We start from the raw sequence: 20,018 nt of genomic DNA, 5'->3' as shown, positions 1-20,018 counted from the left end.
TACGTGCCTCAGTCTCCCGGGTTCTTTTTTTTCTTCTTTTTTCCCTTTCTTTTTTTTTTTTTTTTTTTTTTTTTTTTCCCCTAGTGGGCAGGGATCAAAACCTACTTTTCCCAGATTCACTTTGAAATAAGTTCTTTAAAAAGTTAAGTTTTGTGAAAAGTAAAGGACAAAGAAAACCCAAGTAACTGAGTTCTGGTGTTGTGTTTTGTTTTGTTTTTTGTTTTTTGGTTTTTTTTTTGTCTTGATAGGCCAAATATGAATGGGACACACAGTGTGCCTCATTCTGATTCTCTCGGTCAGCTTGTCCACATCATTAAACTGTCCAAAGATTTGCTTATTTGTGCCATTGACAAGCTGTGTGTTTGAATATAGTTGCAGTTTTGCTTTGGCATTGGAAAGCATTACTGGAGCTATATTTGGAAACCTTCCTCTCTTCCTTTAGCCAGTACAATCATTCTCTCAAAGACCTGTGTCTGGGATTAATATTTTATGCATGAAATGTTTCATGTACAGTAGTGACATAATAAGAAGAGACATTTTATTAGTTTGTGCAGGCAAGAAGAATGGATTACAGAAACAGGAAGTATGTAAGGACTTGCCTTAAGATGCCATTTTTATTAACACCTAAGTTCATCATTTTAAGGCAAACATGGTTCATGCTTTTTAGTTTTTTATTTTAAATTTGCCAGGCCCTGTCTAAAGAGGCAGCACCCCATTTATTTATGTTCTTCATGCATATCTTGCACAGAAAACAGCCCATGTGGAAAGACAGCAAACAGATAGCTGCAGCTGTTGCCACTTATGCTCCACAGCACAATTTTAGGAATTAATGGTTTCTAATCCCAAAAATAATATAGATACAGAATGGTGTTACATTCCAAACTGCCAGGCATAAGTTCCTTGCTCTTATTTCATAAATATGTTTATAAGAGTCTGCCTTAATCTCTCAACTGCAAGCAAAGCTTTAGAGATCAGTCTGTTTTTAAAGCTAAAGTTATTGACCTTTGGCAACTCATTGGTAGCCAGGGAAATACACTGAGGTATCTCTGTTGAAATATTTAAGACAATTGTAAGGCAGCAGAGCTATTGTTAGATAAAGCTCCTTCTGGTCTTGCCATCTACTTCGCTGACTGAAGATAAATGCAAATGTTTTTGGCACTTTTGGGCTATTGTTGAAGTGAAGGAATAAAACATGCTTGTCTGACAATTGTGGGTTATTAAAGACTATTAAATTGGTAATCCCTGGGAAATGGAGGTAAATCTCTCTTCAGTAGCAGCAACAGAATAACTTTTGCCTAAGATTTTGATTATTATTATTATTATTATTTTATGGTTTAGTAAAAGATCTGCAAATTGTTCCTGACCTCAGATTTTCAAAAATCATAATTCAAATCCCTTTTCATGAAGCAAAATATTGTCCTGTCTGTCTTCTCTTGTTTAAGCTTTATGGGAAGGGTCTATTTTCAAACTCTTCTTTAAAATTGGAGAATATATACTTTCAGAAAAAATGAAAGGCACAGGTATTAGCACGAACTGTACTATAAGGAAAGCACCCAATAATATAAATATAATGGTAGAATCATGAGAACTGGATACGTTACTACGTAAATCTTCTAATAGATTCTAAGTTATTGACCACAAACATACATGTTAAGGGAGGAAAAAAGCAACAAACAATGGCAACTTTTCTTTCAGTAGTTCTGATCTCCCACACTTCCAGATGAAAGCAAAGAGACATGCTAGTGCATGGTGTTTTTGAAAATCAGACTGCCGTTCATATTGTACCTCATTACCAAAGCTGGGTGACAGTGACGGTATATTGACAAATAAGATGCCTTCTATTCCATCCTTCTCTTCATGCTACATTAGCTTTACTCTCATCAGTAAATGTGTTATTAAAATAAGTGATATCCAAGATGATAGAGGAAGAGCTACTGTAGGGAGCTTCACGTTGCCAGGGTCATGCCAGTCCACGTGTTATTGAAGACTTATATCCATCTTCCTAGTTTTATCCCTTCAGTGTCAATTTTTTTGTTGTTGACCTTTAAAACTAAGTAGTTTACCTATTCTATGTGAAGGAAGTTTGGCGAAGCTTTTATCATCTCGGCTCTCTTTTCTCTCTCATTACTACTGACAGTCATTGGCAGTGTAAGTACTGGTGAGCCCTGGACTCCTTCCTGTCCCCTTAGTTCTCAACAGTACCCAACATCTTGCTCTGTACCATCCTGGTAACTGGGAAGGAGAGAATCAAGATGTGTGAGAAGGCTTCCCAGAGCTTGAGGCATGGTACTGTAGTGAGGGGTTATTGCTTTGCTGTCGGCAAAGCAGCCGGAAGTCGTCTTGTTCATTTAATATAGGATTTCAAAAAGGTCTGGTCTTCTACTGCCTTCTAGTTGCCCTTGAATCACATGAGGGATTCACATGCTGTATCTCTATGGAGCAGCCAGCACAATGGGGCTTGAAACTTGCTTGAATTTTCAAGACAGAAGACAAAACTTCATGGGAACACAAGGGAAAAATTATACGCTCCATTCACTTTGAATCCTGAAATGATTCTTCACTTTTTTTGGGCAGGTTAGGGGATTCCCCTCTCCCATCTCAGGCTATACAACACATTAAGTATAAACGTGTCCTATGTAATCTGGGCATAGCAGCATGGAGGGCTGAGTGGACTAATCCAAACTGTCTTGAGATCTGTCAGTGTGCTCCTGCAGTCTGTGATGCATTTCAAAATGGGATTATGCTTAAGATGCATGGAAGTTTTTAGGATTTGTTTTTTATGAAATTATTTTTATAAAAAGTATTTTATTTGCACTTTGCAAGTGCAAATGCTAAGTATTTGTGAATTAAATGTACTTTTAAGAAAAAATTTAAGGCTAAGCACATTGCAGGGTCTCATTGCAGGGTCTCAAGCATTACACCAACCCATCAGAACAGTTGTAAGAGAAACTTTAGAAAAGAACCAGATCGATGGACTGCTAATGACATGAATTATGTAAGCTCTTACATTCAGGTGAACCAGCAACCTGCTCAGATAACAGGAACAAGGTCAGGTTTCTGTTGTTCTGATTGGCTGGGCAAAATTTAGTAAAATCCTAAGAAGCTTGGCCAGTTTGACAGGGAAAATAGCAGACCACATCATGTAAGAAAGATTTGTGAAAACACCAAGCTGGAAAAGTGAAAATATTTAGCAAACATCATAATGATTCTAAGAGAAGATGATGAAAGAAATATCAGTTGTATGTACAATACAGAGCTCAAGTGCAAGGAGGAAAATCAGAAGACTGGGAAGTATAGTAACAAGATGGGAAGCGTGTGAAACAACAGAATCAACAGAAGAATGGAGAATTGAATTGTAGAGTACAAAAAAATCAATCCATGACTACGATGAAGTTTCTGGAAAAGCAATAATAGAGGAATAGGAGCAGGCTAAGATCAGATGATGGGATGTAAATAATGCATAGGTGAGGAGGAAGGCAAGTTAATTGCAGAACCCAGAATTCGCCTCAGAGAAGGGTGGAGAAAACCCTGAACACTGGCTGGAATGCAGGCATGAAATGATCCCGCAGCATTCACTTGACATAGCAACAGAAGGTTTCACAGATCGTCAGCTTGTCTCTCACTGCAGCTCTGGTGTTCAGCTCTGGGAATGACTTGGGAAATTTGTCCTAGTGATGCTCTTGTCAGTGTTACCTCCTCCTTCCCTAGCTTCCATTTGCCTGGTACTTATTTCTTCATGTTTCAGCAGGATGAAAATAAATTGCATGAAGATGTGACTCGTCAAAGCTAATGCAGGTTCTTAGGAGACACATCTCAACATGTAATCAAACCAAGGCTCAGCACTGATTTCTGCTGTTGTCCTTGGCTTTGTCCACTATGTGTTTTCCAGTTTGGATTGTTTTACGGGCGAGACAGTTGCTTTACAACTTAATAACATGGACATACCATGACAGGGAGCTGTCAGGCCATTTTAAGTATTATTAAAACCCCGCCTCAAGGAATATTTTAAATCAGATCATATTATAATCAGCATGGACTTTGTGTTTGTGTACTAACTTCATATGCTCTTGCATCAGTTTATCTGAAAATACTTTTCTTAACTCGTGTGTTTCACTCTAGAGGTCTCTTTATCTACACAAATTCTTCCTGAACCCATTCCTTTTCATAGATTTTTGTGACCTGGCAGTAGTTTTTGGTAACTCTCAGAACTGTATGTTCTATTGTTCTCCCAGAGAAATCGTTTCATTGTTATCAGGTGGAGGGAGGAGGATGGTTGCTGTGATAATTCCGAATTCTTAAAGAATCTAAATCTAGGAGGGACTGTTGTGACAACATAGTCTAACATCCCACATAGCACTGGTCACAGAATTTAGTTGGATGATTCCTGAGCCAAAGAATATCTTTTAGCAAAACTGTCTGGTTAATCTTGATTTAGGGATTATTGATGATGAGAAAACCTGCCCTGAGGCAAGATTATCAATATTTAATTGCTTTCAAACTTTGTATATAATTTCTGCTTTGCATTTATCAATGTAGTTACATGTTCTGCCTGGGATCTCATACCTTTTTTGTCTTCTGATTTTTAAAAATCTGGCCACCAAGACATGTTACCAGAACTATTTCTTGTATACTTTAAATCTTTACTCTGTTCTTTTAAATATACTTTTTCTGATGGTGTGAGGAACTCTCAAAGAGATTTATCAGTGGGGTTTTTTGTTTGTTTTTTTGTGTTCTGGTTTGTTTTTGTTTGTTTGTTTGTTTTTAAACTGTGTGGAATTTGTTGAGGAAAAAAATCTTAAGTTGTTCTGGAAGAACATTTTCAGGTTTAGAAAAGGAAAACAGGCCTGTGGTTAGCACATGATCAGCTGCGGATGTTTCCCTTCTTCTGCATGTGGCAACAATGAATTATCTTTTTCAGAGAAAGAAAATGTAATTAGAGAGGAAGTGAACAACATCAGTTTTTACCTCAGAGGTCAGTGCTTTTCATGGTTGTAAAAGATTGCTGTTCTAGTGTAAGATTTTACAACTTCACCAAGCACCTAGGAGCCTCTGTCAGATGGACTGAATCTGATTTGGGATGAAAGCCCTTACTGTGTTTGAGGGAGTAAATGTTTAAGTGATGGCAGGAGCTGATGATATTTCAGCATTGTGATGAGGAGACAAAAGCACCCAAAGTGCTCACAGGCCTGTACTGGAGCTTACAGGCCAATATAAACATAGGTTATGTTTTTAGTGCCAAAGAGAGCCAAGCATTTTAGAAAAAATAATACCTATGCATTTATTATTCCTTCTGCAAAATCCTTTTGAAAGCAAAGCAGTAAAGTTTTTCTTGAAAGAGGAACCACGGATGCTGGCTGTGGTGTTGATCTTGCCTAGGTGGTGTGTTAAATAAGAAATTTGTCCCATGCCTCCAAGAGAGTTTTGCTGAAGTGTGTTAATTGTCTTGTGATAAAATAACTTTTTTTTTGGCAATGAAGGCAAGGTTGTAGTCTTTGATATCTTCTTAATTGCTGGAAGAAGGGGAAGTGAGGGATTGTGTGGAACCTCCGGATTGCAGTCCAGGTTGCTTCCCAGCCATCAGAGATGCAGAAGGCATTTGTTCTGCTCTATAGAGGCAGCATTACAGTTTTTAATTTTTCTTTTACATTCTGCTGATTATGTCTTTAAATAAAAAATCTATCTGCCCCAGGCCCATAATCTCCACTTTCTTTAGTAACATATTATCAGGTCATATAAGAGAGGAGACAGTCTTGTTGAATTATAATTGCCAAATGTGGAACTTCAGTCCTACTGTTATCTTCCCTGTTATCCTACCAGACATATTGAAGTGCATGGAGAGGTCTTAAACCCAGTGGGATTGTTAAATTCCCTACAACAGCCTTTTAATGCCCAGAACTTTATCCGCAGCAGAGTGTAATGCTAAATGATAGTATGAGGAATTTGGGTAGGGAAACCTACCCCTCAATTAAATTGAAAGGGGACAAGGCACATGAAAGAAGAGGCCCTTGAAGTATCACACTGACTTCCTTACACTTGATCTTACAGAATTTGAGTCTGTTCATCCAAAACTCACCCTCTTCCATGCACTGTGGAGGATGACAGATGTTCAGAGTAACCTAACATGATTAGTGTTTTTGCTCTGGAAGGCAGGAGAGGATGTTATGATTTACTTATATTGTTGATTCAGTGTGCTTTCTTCAGAAGTTTGTAGCAAATTCTGCAGTTGCTTTTCTAAACTAATGCCTGAATTCTAGGTGCTTGCCGCCCCCCCGCCCCCCAAGTAGCAGTGGTTTATTTTGGCTGAGTCTGAAGGGTTTCACACCTCAGCTCCAAAGCTGTGCCTGCAGATCATATTGCTACCAGTGGGATTATTTTTTTCACTGTCATTCATCTGTACTTCAGACAGTCAGCTAGGACAGGCCTTGTACTTCAAAAGCTCTGACTTCTTGTTATTTTCTATAATGATGCACAAGGTAGAGAACTTTATGGGGGCAGTAGAAATATAAATATCTTACCAATACAGGGCAGTTAGGTGTTTTGGTTCCATAGTAATTGTCTGAGGAGCAACTTGAATTTCAAGTAGGTTTTGTATTTCATTGTGAATATTTCACATACTTCTAAGAGACAGCCAGAATCCATAAAGGTCATGTACTATTGTTGATTCTGTGTCATTTGTCACAAAACAGCCAGCTGCTAAGATCCCCCTATGACCAACATTACCTGGCAGCTCAGATAGTTTTGGGAGGGCCATGTAACAAGCAAAGAAGGATCAAGACGGAGATGACACTGATGCTGGCAGAGTGTCAAAAGGCCTGCTCGGAGACACTACTGTTGTCTCTGTTCTCCACAGCATGAGTCCACAGCTCATACACAGTTAACCATTGCTTGATAGGAAAATTCTTGTGCCACAAGGCTGCACCCCAAATACTTCTACTTGTTCTGGTTTCAGCTGGGACAGAGTTAATTTTCTTCCTAGCAGCTGGCACAGTGCTATGTTTTCGATTTAGTATGAGAAGAATGTTGATAACACATGGATGGTTTAGTTGTTGCTGAGCAGGGCTTACACCAGTCAAGGACTTTTCAGCTTCTCATGCCCTGCCAGCGAGAAGCTGGGAGGGGGCACAGCCAGGACAGCTGACCCCAACTGCCCAAAGAACGTTTCCATACCATATGACATCATGGTCAGTATAGAAACTGGGGGAACTTGCCTGGGGGGGGCAGTGATCATTGCTTGGGGCTGGGCTGGGCATCTGCCAGTGGATGGTAAGCAGTTGCATTGTGCATAGTTTATTTTGTATATTCTTTTATCATTATTATTATTATTTTCCCTTCCTTTTCTGTCCTATTAAACTATCTTTATTTCAACCCATGAATTTTACTTTTTTGTTCCCAGTTTTCTCCCCCATCCCACTGGGGGCAGGGAATGAGTGAATGGCTGTGTGGTGTTTAGCTGCCTGTTGGATTAAACCACAACACTACTCCATCAACTCCAATTGTCTGTTAAACTGAAACCTCCACTTTCCTTTGTCTCCTGTGTAAATTTACTTTTTTCCTGTGCTGGGGAGATTTTAAGTCTGTAGCAATAGAAAGAAAATGTCATCGTCAACAACTTATGAACAAATTAAAACACTCAAAAAATGATGGAAAAATAAAAATAAACTGAAACAAATCCAGTAAGCTATGCTTAAGGTAGAATATACCACCAAAAATGTTCTCGATGCATTATAATTCCTGTATATGTTACAATAAGAAGATGTTTTTTACCTTGGAGGCAGCATAAATTCAGTGTGTTAATACACAGTCTGCCAAAGCAAATGCTGCTTTTATTTAAATATTGTCCTGAACACAACATACAGCCACTGTATGTTAACGGCATGTAAATCATTGCTGTGCTATAGCTGCCTCAACCTGTTCTTCTTCCTCTTTTCTAACATTGTCAAAGTTTTGTTTCATTTCTCCTCTTCCCTTGAATAAATGCTGTTTTCAGTGCACAGCTCCAAGCTACCTCTTTATTGCCAGTTCCAGGCCTATGGTACCTGGAGTTAATCGCCCTTCAGCTACATATTGTTAACTGTGATGTGCCTGCTACCTATAAAGGAGGAAAAGGCTTCTTTTTATACTAGAAAATAAGATATATTCTACTGAATTGCTGGGGTGGGGGGAAGCCTTTGTTGAAAGAAGGGGACTACAGCTATTTTTTATTAGTATTATAAAGAAATCCGTACTCCATTGAGAGCACATTCTGCAATGCGAGGGAACGTAACATTTCCTGTGCTATCAAGACATTATTTGCAGCTTGTTTAATGAACTCAATTTCATTTTTATCTGTACTTTGTATGTAGATAAAGAAACAAATAAAGGAATAAAAATAGGAGATTTCTCCAGCAACATTTTTTAGGGAGGGGAAAAATGATATAGCAGTCTTGACCACAGATATCTTGGTCACATTGTCAGGATGGACAGCTCAGTCTGTCATTCATTGCCCATGGCGATGAACTGGGACACGAGTTGTTGATATGACACTAAACAGAGAATTACATTTTTCTCCACTGTATGGAAAACATAGATGTATTCTTGTTCTCTGTGCCTCTGAACAGGAGAACAATGCTGATAGGAGCCCACTACTTTAAATCGTTGTTGGCTATTCACAGCGTTGACAATAGAAGGCAGTTGTGAACTGGCAAAAAAAGAAGAAAAAAAAATCCTACTGGAAATGACAGTAAACCATTTGGCATACGCTGAACAGAAAGCAGGCTGGTTTTATTCAAACGATGGCTGAATTCTTAAGCAGCCATCAGATTTGTTTGGGGGCTTGGAGTGGTTGTGGGGTGTCCCCTTCTCTTTCCCCTTGGTTTGATTTCACTTCTTTGGATACCAGAGTAATAAATTGAAAACTCCCAGTCAGATTTTAAAAAGTAATGACTGCTTAGTATTATGCTTCAAACAGACAGAAACTCCTGACAAAGGCCCTGCCTCTGCATCAGGAATTGACATCTAGAGCAATGTGTGGGGAGGGGGAGGTTGTTTGTTTTTTAGTTTCTTGTTCCAGGTAAACTCTATATCTGAATTAACACCCGGGAGTCTTCCTATAAGGGCATGTAACCTCCAGGCATGGAAAGAGAGAGGTGATGTTCCCCTCCAGTTCGAACATCAGTGCAGTTTTTCTGTGTATACAGTGGTGAAAACAAGCTTTCAAAAGTCCTGGTGTGCCTATTTAGAAATACTCATATGGAAAATTTAAACCCCAGGTATATTCAGCTTCAATTCTGTTTCTGTGGATCGTATAAGAGGGTGCTCTACCTCCTTATTAGGCCTTAATTTCTTCAAGCTGCTATCCCTTAATTATTTATTTATATTCTCATTGGCCTTTTGACTATTGCTCCTCTCACCACTAGTTGTCCAGTGTAGAAAGCTCATGGGGATCTCGGGCATGTTGGAGCAAGCAATGTATTAATGTGGTTGCTGGCAGCAGCGAGGCTCAGCACGACTGAGCATTTATCTGTGTTGCTGTTGCTGTAATTCCACAAGTCCTGTACTATTCCTCTGGCTTTGGAGATGAGGAAGAAAACTCCACAGGCTACAGCAAGGAAAAATCCCCCTTCTGTTTTCAGATACGGAGGGGAGACAGGGATGGGGGAAGAACCAGGTCTTGTCACCCTTTGGCTACAGCTCCCTCATATGACATCATGGTCAGTATAGAAACTGGGGGAACTTGCCTGGGGGGGGCAGTGATCATTGCTTGGGGCTGGGCTGGGCATCTGCCAGTGGATGGTAAGCAGTTGCATTGTGCATAGTTTATTTTGTATATTCTTTTATCATTATTATTATTATTTTCCCTTCCTTTTCTGTCCTATTAAACTATCTTTATTTCAACCCATGAATTTTACTTTTTTGTTCCCAGTTTTCTCCCCCATCCCACTGGGGGCAGGGAATGAGTGAATGGCTGTGTGGTGTTTAGCTGCCTGTTGGATTAAACCACAACACTACTCCATCAACTCCAATTGTCTGTTAAACTGAAACCTCCACTTTCCTTTGTCTCCTGTGTAAATTTACTTTTTTCCTGTGCTGGGGAGATTTTAAGTCTGTAGCAATAGAAAGAAAATGTCATCGTCAACAACTTATGAACAAATTAAAACACTCAAAAAATGATGGAAAAATAAAAATAAACTGAAACAAATCCAGTAAGCTATGCTTAAGGTAGAATATACCACCAAAAATGTTCTCGATGCATTATAATTCCTGTATATGTTACAATAAGAAGATGTTTTTTACCTTGGAGGCAGCATAAATTCAGTGTGTTAATACACAGTCTGCCAAAGCAAATGCTGCTTTTATTTAAATATTGTCCTGAACACAACATACAGCCACTGTATGTTAACGGCATGTAAATCATTGCTGTGCTATAGCTGCCTCAACCTGTTCTTCTTCCTCTTTTCTAACATTGTCAAAGTTTTGTTTCATTTCTCCTCTTCCCTTGAATAAATGCTGTTTTCAGTGCACAGCTCCAAGCTACCTCTTTATTGCCAGTTCCAGGCCTATGGTACCTGGAGTTAATCGCCCTTCAGCTACATATTGTTAACTGTGATGTGCCTGCTACCTATAAAGGAGGAAAAGGCTTCTTTTTATACTAGAAAATAAGATATATTCTACTGAATTGCTGGGGTGGGGGGAAGCCTTTGTTGAAAGAAGGGGACTACAGCTATTTTTTATTAGTATTATAAAGAAATCCGTACTCCATTGAGAGCACATTCTGCAATGCGAGGGAACGTAACATTTCCTGTGCTATCAAGACATTATTTGCAGCTTGTTTAATGAACTCAATTTCATTTTTATCTGTACTTTGTATGTAGATAAAGAAACAAATAAAGGAATAAAAATAGGAGATTTCTCCAGCAACATTTTTTAGGGAGGGGAAAAATGATATAGCAGTCTTGACCACAGATATCTTGGTCACATTGTCAGGATGGACAGCTCAGTCTGTCATTCATTGCCCATGGCGATGAACTGGGACACGAGTTGTTGATATGACACTAAACAGAGAATTACATTTTTCTCCACTGTATGGAAAACATAGATGTATTCTTGTTCTCTGTGCCTCTGAACAGGAGAACAATGCTGATAGGAGCCCACTACTTTAAATCGTTGTTGGCTATTCACAGCGTTGACAATAGAAGGCAGTTGTGAACTGGCAAAAAAAGAAGAAAAAAAAATCCTACTGGAAATGACAGTAAACCATTTGGCATACGCTGAACAGAAAGCAGGCTGGTTTTATTCAAACGATGGCTGAATTCTTAAGCAGCCATCAGATTTGTTTGGGGGCTTGGAGTGGTTGTGGGGTGTCCCCTTCTCTTTCCCCTTGGTTTGATTTCACTTCTTTGGATACCAGAGTAATAAATTGAAAACTCCCAGTCAGATTTTAAAAAGTAATGACTGCTTAGTATTATGCTTCAAACAGACAGAAACTCCTGACAAAGGCCCTGCCTCTGCATCAGGAATTGACATCTAGAGCAATGTGTGGGGAGGGGGAGGTTGTTTGTTTTTTAGTTTCTTGTTCCAGGTAAACTCTATATCTGAATTAACACCCGGGAGTCTTCCTATAAGGGCATGTAACCTCCAGGCATGGAAAGAGAGAGGTGATGTTCCCCTCCAGTTCGAACATCAGTGCAGTTTTTCTGTGTATACAGTGGTGAAAACAAGCTTTCAAAAGTCCTGGTGTGCCTATTTAGAAATACTCATATGGAAAATTTAAACCCCAGGTATATTCAGCTTCAATTCTGTTTCTGTGGATCGTATAAGAGGGTGCTCTACCTCCTTATTAGGCCTTAATTTCTTCAAGCTGCTATCCCTTAATTATTTATTTATATTCTCATTGGCCTTTTGACTATTGCTCCTCTCACCACTAGTTGTCCAGTGTAGAAAGCTCATGGGGATCTCGGGCATGTTGGAGCAAGCAATGTATTAATGTGGTTGCTGGCAGCAGCGAGGCTCAGCACGACTGAGCATTTATCTGTGTTGCTGTTGCTGTAATTCCACAAGTCCTGTACTATTCCTCTGGCTTTGGAGATGAGGAAGAAAACTCCACAGGCTACAGCAAGGAAAAATCCCCCTTCTGTTTTCAGATACGGAGGGGAGACAGGGATGGGGGAAGAACCAGGTCTTGTCACCCTTTGGCTACAGCTCCCTAGAGAAATATCTCAGGAGATGTGGGACACATATTTGGCATTCAGTAGACTGGAGTGGTTGGAAGTAGCTTCCAGTTTGATATCAAGGAGTGTGAGCAGCTAACTGCAAAGTGGCCACCTTCCATGGAGGTTTACCACGGTCAGAGAAATGCAGTTTGGTGTGGTGCTAGTGTCCATCTCTCCCTCCCCACTTAGTACTTTTTATGTTGTGTGTAGATTTGACTTAAGGACGTAACCACTGCCTGTGTCAAAATTGGGGTAAAGCCACACAAAGGACTTAATTTTGTTATTGGAGGGATTTTTCAGCTGGGACTCCTGAAGCAGACCCTGTGGCCCTGTGAGGGCCGTTGTCTGGTGAGAGTTCCCTTCCCTTACTGACAACAGGTCTTTTTTCTCCCCCATCTGAATTCTTGAGACAGTGTCAGAAACGGGCTTGCTGAGTTTATCACCCTACCCTGGTGCCACCACACTTGTCCAAACCTAGGAACGAAGTTTAGTTTGAGACACTTTAGTCCCATGGCAACTGAGGAACTGCTATGCTGACTTTTGTGTGGTAGAAAACTTGTGCATGCTGTGGAGGAGGCTAAGATGGGAGGCCAGGGATGCATTTTCCTGGAGAGAGTGAGTCAAAGCAAGCTGGAGTATTTGTTGGTGTCATTAAATGTGCCGAATGTCCCTCTGCTTATGGGATATATGAGAGATCCCTGTGTTCCTCTGCCTGCACAGCTAGTACATATCTTCCCAGCAGTGATTTACTGAAAACTGAGAGAGCGCCAGCCAGTAAAATTGATGGAGTTTTGCAATTGTTAAAAATCTGGCAAAAGAAAAAGGAACCTCTAGTGATCTCTAAGTACAAGCAAAGTAATGTAACATTAAACAAAGCAAAGCTACTGCCTGTAACAGCTGTCCTGCAAAGCCTGCCCCTGCAATACAGTTTTGCTGCTCAGCTTCTGGTCTGTATTATCCAGAGAGCTCCCAGAATCATAGAATCATTTAGGTTGGAAAAGACCTTTAAGATCATCACGTCCAACTGTTAACAGAAAACACTGTATCCTCAGCGAATGAAACACATGTACATTTTTCCTTTTCTGCACATCTAACAAGAAACTCTGGTTTTTGGCCTGCTCTTTGGGGGTGCAGAATTTCTACTGGTCATTTGCAAAGGAGAAGCAGAGCTCTTTATCACCTTTTGAAGTTTTTAGTCACCATTTCCTGAATCACTGGAGAGCAGCAAAGCTGATCATGACATGCTCGATATGTTACACCAGTACTAATGGTACTGGGAAAACTTCAGGGGTCTACTATGCTGTACTGTCATACTAAGGGTTAAACAAATTGTGAGATTTCGAGTCAGGGAGGAGTGTCCTCCCTGAGGAGGAGATTGGCAGACCTATTTTATATTTCTTTTGTTTCCTGTGACATGATCCTTTACGTATTGATACTATAAAAACTACGGTGAAATTTGTCCAAGTAGGGATGTCGCTGGGATGGGCCAGTGAGATTCGTGTTTTCGGTGTCCATTAGTATTATCATCACAGTTGTGATGTGACTTCAGACAATTTTTGCACCTCTGCAACTGTAGTGGGAATAATTTGGAAATCTTGAGAGTTGTTGCAGGACGTGGAAGCTCTTTACTCTGCTGCTGTTCTCCTAAACTGAGGTTCTGGAGCCTCACTTACAGCGCTAGAAACAGAAAGAACAGGCTAGAGGAAATATGTGTATATTCCCATATACAGAGATGGTAGAAGTGTCTTAAATACTTTGAGGGTGGGTATAATTTTGGGCCTGGAGAACTGATGAGAGAGGTTTCAATACAAAGATACAGATTATTTTCCTTGATTGGAAAAAACAAATTCTGAACAGCACTGCAAATATTTATTTGAACAAAATGGTATATGAAATGTAGAAATGGATCCTGAGAAACCTTTTCCAGCGAGTATTTCTAGATATAAGCCTATCATTCGTTGTCCAGGTAGTATGGGATTTGAGAGCTTTAAGGTATTTCTACAACTCCTTTTAACTGGTATACAGGTTAAATGAGTTCTCCTCCACTCCCCCAAGTCTGAATCAAATCCAAATGCTCTCCTGCTGATGGGAGCAGCAGTTAGACAGGCAAATTAGGAAGTCACTGAGTCTGAATTTAGGAAGATTAATTTATTACTTCTCTTTTTACAATAACAAATAGTAGACATGGACATAAATTTATTAAAAAGCTTTTGTAAAAAATAAATTAAAAGATTTTTTTTTTTCCTTTGGGGGCAAGGGAAGGAAATAAAATAATATTTTCAGTGGAATTTTTTCCAATCCAGTCTATTTTATTAGTAATGTTTCATATTCAATAGGTTTGTGAATATTCTTGTAAACACAGTTTCAGCTGGTGATGTTAATTCTCTATGTTACTTGTGGGGAGAAAAGGAGTGAGGGAGTAAGCATCTCTGAAAATTAAATCGCATCTTTTATTCAAATATCCTTTGAAAATCAGGACACAGGTAACAATGGCCATATTCAATTACAAGTTTCATAAATTTGAGAATAATCCAAATTGATTAGAAATTTTAACTGCCTGCTTGACTTCTTCACAATTGCATTATTGACTTTAACTAGAATTTACCAGTTCTTGTCAGGCCTTGGAGCAGCTCCTATTATGAAGGGGATATAGCTGGAGATAACAGTGGAAAGTTATAATACTCTGAAGTCTGTTCAGCAGTGTTTTGTTCTTTGGTGGGGGCTGGAGGGAACTAGTGCGTGTTTGGGTTTTTTATTTTTTTTAATGCAGTCTAATTGTGCCATGGTATTAAGACAGTACATCTTTAAGTTTTCATATGAAAGTATGAGCTTTGGTATGACAGAATATCAAAGTGAAAATTAATGTCCGCCACTTGTATATTGCCTAGACGTTACTTTAGAGAGAAAACAACAGGAGCGAGACGAAGCCATACATATGTTAAATTCACATCAGTAATAAAGATTAAGTAGAAGTTAATAGCATCCCAGTCATGCTTGTGGAGGTAATCTCCTTTCTGAAAATTCAAAATTAGATTTGGAGGATCGAAGCAAACAGGGGGTGAGACTTTGGCGTAATATTTTAATCAAATTGTCATGAATGAGTGGATACAATTAAGAATTCTGTCAGTCACAGTGCTGAGCCCCTTTTGTTAGTCAGCTGTTGTGAGGGATGCACTAGGGCATCGTGGGTAGAGATTAAACTTGACCTTTCCCAGGATCTTCATTTTTGACCCTCTGGCTAGGCTTTGCTTGTCAGATGGCTATTCTTTATTTATTTGTTTATTTATTTTAAAGAGAAGGTAGCAGGGGTTGGGGACAAAGATGTTCTCTCAGGTTTTTTTTTTTTTTTCTTTTGCTAAATACAGCAGACAGGGCTCAATAACGGCTCCCCGTCAGCTACAAAGTGCCCATCTAAACCTCTTTCCTTCATTATTTCTCTGATGTGTACTGTATGTCATTCCTTGGACAAATTTACAGCTGAGGAATCTGTGCCAAAGGCAATACAACTTAACGTGCAGGAAAATGTTTTCTATTCAATAAGTTGTGCTCTAACATCACTACAGCAGGCTTGCTTTGCTTTTCGAATCCTTTAGATAACTTGAGGTTCTTTCTAGAAATTTTAGCTGTATTTCTCAGGGGAGTTTCTAAGAGTGTTTTTGGACAATCTTCTGTCACTGAGAAATTTTGTTCTGTGCACAGTCCTCTTGAGATTATGACAAATTTAACACCAAAATTAAAAATCAAATACTTTTTCCTTTCGAGTTAAGCCCAGTGTTACGTATTTTAATTGCTGTTTATGTAAAAATGTTCTCTAGTATGGAACTTTGTGGACTGATTCACAATGGAGCTGTATTTTATTGTGACAGTTTCTGTGAATTAATATTCTGTAGGACCAGACTAATAGGTGTTTGTCTAGTGGTCTGTTATAACAATTTGTATTATAGAATGTTTCATGGCTCCAGCTGAGATCAGGCTCTGCTGCATTAGTCATTTTATGTGTACCATCTGAGACAGTTTCCCTCTCCTCTGCTTTGGGATCCCTGTGCAACTGTAAGTCTTTAGCTATAGAGCTACCAACCCCAGAACTTGCCTGAGAAGAGACTGTTTTAAACAAGCAGCAAGCAAAACCCCCAGACTCAAATCAATACAAATATATTGATTTTGTACTGATCAGCACTAATGTTGTTGAAAACCTCTATCGAAAAGTGACTTAGAAAAGATAAAATAAGTGTTCAAAAGGCTGATTTCATGTCTCCTCCCAGTGGCTTTACCGGTGTCCAAGCATTGAAATAGTCTGTATCTGCTGTTGGAAAAAGTGGGGGAAAAGAAAATAAAAATCATGTTATTTCAACACCATAAATGGCTCCCCAAGGCATTAAAGTACATAAACACAACTACAAGAAATGCAAATATTAGAACCAGGGCTCACCACTCATTTATAAATGAAGATAAATCAGTTGTATGCAATAAACCGAGATTAACTTGATGCCTGAAGCGTGTTCTATATTAGAGGTTTGCACATGCTCACGCATAGGTGGGTTGTCTTTTTTCTTTTATTTTTTTCTTTTTTGTTAAAAAAGAAGAATTTATTATTTTAAGCTGATCCCAGATGATTCTTTTATTTTCTTTCTTCTTTTTTCTTTTCCCTCCCTGCCTTTTTATACAGAGTGTTTGGTAAATAGAACGAAGTGCTTTTGACATTGGATGACAGTATGTAATCTACATTCCTACTGTTTGTTTTACCTTTTGTTACAGAAAGAATAAAGTCTGGGCAACTTGTGCTAGTACATCAGTTTCTTTGCACTCCTCTGTACTGTAGGACCTAATTATATTTTAACACTGCATTTACTCCATTTGCCTGGAGAATTATTTCAAATAAACTGACAGACCTATTGTGTTGTGACATCATAGTAACTATTTTTTTTTTTGGTTGTTGTTTCAGGTTTTTGTTTGTGGATTTGTTTTTTGTGTTTTGTTTGTTTTTTTTTTTTAAAAAAAAAACAACAGAGAGAACAAGTCCTTCTGTGAATTCAGCAGTAGCACAAGAAATTACATTAACAACATTTAAGCAAAGTGTGGAAAACATACCGCAATAAATGCTAGTGCACTTCAGGGGTTGAAAGGAATATGCATCAAAATGCTTGGCATTTAATTTTTTTTTTTTTCTTCGGGAATTTAGCCAGTGAAATATAGCTGCCAGTGTCTCAGGCCTGCGTGTGTTCTTCTGCAATATGCTCTCGATCAATCAGATTTGCATAACTAAACTGTCGGCAAGCCCGCTCGGCTGCCCAGGTGCAGGGCCATTTGCATATAGAACAGTGAGGAGGTCCCAAGAGTCACTTCAGACTCCAGTGACTGCTGAGCCCGCAGTCCACACCGCACTGGAAATGAAATTGGAATGACAAAAAAATGGTTGTGCTAGTCTGCAAGGGTGAAATATGCACTTGTGTTTCAAAGGTTATGTAGAGATCACAAGACAGCATTCAGGCACGAGAATATGCACAAGCCTACAGAAAAGCAAATGCCGTTGTGTGTATTTTGTCTCCCTTCCCCCAGCCACCTTCCCCATGACATATTTATTTATTTTTATATATGTGTGTGTGTGGATATATATGTATGTACAAGAATATTTATTTTTTTCCTTTAAAGTTGTGTATCATAATTTCACATATTCTTTGATCCTTGGGTATGGAGGAGGCAAGGAGTGCGAGTGTGTTTTAACTGCATAGTTCTTTCCAATTAAATCTCTTGGGGCACAAAATATAAATAAATAAGAGACCTTTCCCTCGACTTTATTTCCCTCTGCATACACTTTTTCAACATGTTTGCCTAAAAGTCTCTCTCCTGCTTCCTGGACTATTTATTACTCAATTAGAAGAACTAGATGGTGAATAATTACCACAAAGTATCGATACAGCTGGAAATAGAATAAGAAAAAAATGGACTACAATACTGATTACTAAAAGCTCTTTATCTGAGGCTTGCCATAGGTATAGTTATCCCCACTTTACAGGAAGAAAACTGAAATGCAGAGTGCTGAGGTGATTTTCCTCTAGGAAAGCAGTGCTCCGTTGGCTCTCTGGGAGAAACAGAAAGATTTAGTGGCCCTGTGAGAGATCTGGTGCGAGACTCTCAGTTCTAACCATTAAGAAAGGTGGCCGCCTCTTCCCCTACCACGTCTTGCTAAGCGTTGAAAGCAACAGATACTCTTCTTAGCTCACTTGATTAGGCTGTAGCGTCAGATGCTGTTTTCCCGAGGCAGTTTTTGGGTGCAATATGTGGTGAGCTGGGCTGGAGCCAACTGCACCTCTTCCTCACAGCAGAGAGCATCCCAGCCCTGGCATGGAAGGAGCACTGCAGATTTGGCCCCTGCTGAGATGTGCTGATTTGGTGGGGGAGGGCAGGAGAAAAGGTGTCCCTCCTGGTTTGAATGTCAGTTGTTGTCAAGTTGGCATCCTGAGCTGTTTCCATGACAACAGATTTTTGTGCTGGGGGACGAGGTCATGCACCTGTGATCTCGGTGAAAAGGACAATGAGAGAATGTACATTATTTAAAGCTTTTATCTTCCAGTAAGTGTTTGAGTATAACCTTGAAATTGGGTGAATAAAGGGCAAAGTATATTTCTATGCATAGGAGTGAGGCAAACTGAATTGGTTAGGAAGAGGTGTGAGGAAGATTGGGGGGCATTTTACAGCATGGACACTTCTCTAACTTTTCATGGGTGGGTCTGGCTGTCTCGTCAATTTTCCATCCTGTACATCAGCAAAAGTTTCTCTGGAGTGAAAGGAGTCCATCACTCTTGGGAGACTGAAAAGAAGGGGGAGAAAAAGGCAAACAGTTCAGCAACTGGCTTTCAGTTGGTATTTTCCTAAAAGACACTTGGATTAAGTTGGCCATTGTGGTTGTGCTTTGAATGTCCACCACAGCTCCTGTTGTGTGAGGCTCTGGTTGAACAATGAATGAAAAAATAATTGTTGACCTAATGAGCTTCCAGTCAGTGATTACCTATCACTTCAAACTTTGATTTGTTAAGAATGCTTAAATACTTCAAAAGCTTCACTTAAGGTTTCACTTAGATGGGGCCTGCTAGAAATAAATATAAATTGTATTCTACAAAAAATAAGCAGTTACTCCTTACATATTCCAAAATCAAAAGCAAATTCTGTAAGACAAAAATTAAAACCAGCCAGAGATAGTTGGGTTTTTTGGTAACAGCTTCTTATTCTGTTGTTGGTGGTATTGTCAATTTACTAACATCAAAGCAGGATTGGGCTGGCTATAATTATCTTCCTTTCAGAAATGCAAGAAAACATTGTTGTATTATTTTGTCTCATGAGGAAAGAAGTCTACGGGTGGCTCAATGTGACTAAAAAAGAAACCATAAAGACAATTCTTTAAAAGAATACTTAGATAATTAAATCAAATGAAGTAACCCAAAATGAGGAAAAAGTGAAAACCTCACTTGACTCAAATGCAAACACAAATTGTATTATTACTATTCCAAAATATCTTTCTAGTTTTTTATGTGTGATGGTCTATAGAGGTAAATACAGAAATTGACATTTTTACTTTGAATACGTGCATTTTTTTTGCTGTGAGAGTCATCTCCTGCACAGCATATTGAAAAGACACCCCATAGACCACGCCAGTAAAGCAGGAGGTGCAATGAGCACAATTGAACAAATTTATCTTTGTCTATAAGTCATAAACTTCAGAGATTATTTGGATAATAATTTTCACAGCTCGTATACATCAAGCATTCAGAGGGGCTTGCAAATTTCTGCCATTTATGTAGATTAAAGAAACTGCACTGAGGGAGAAGAAATAAA

The sequence above is a fragment of the Egretta garzetta genome, unplaced genomic scaffold, assembly GCF_000687185.1.
Source record: "Egretta garzetta isolate BGI_Z169 unplaced genomic scaffold, ASM68718v1 scaffold206, whole genome shotgun sequence".
In the NCBI taxonomy this organism is placed as follows: domain Eukaryota; kingdom Metazoa; phylum Chordata; class Aves; order Pelecaniformes; family Ardeidae; genus Egretta; species Egretta garzetta.
The sequence above is the reverse complement of the archived record's forward strand: the minus strand, read 5'-3'. Positions refer to the sequence as shown.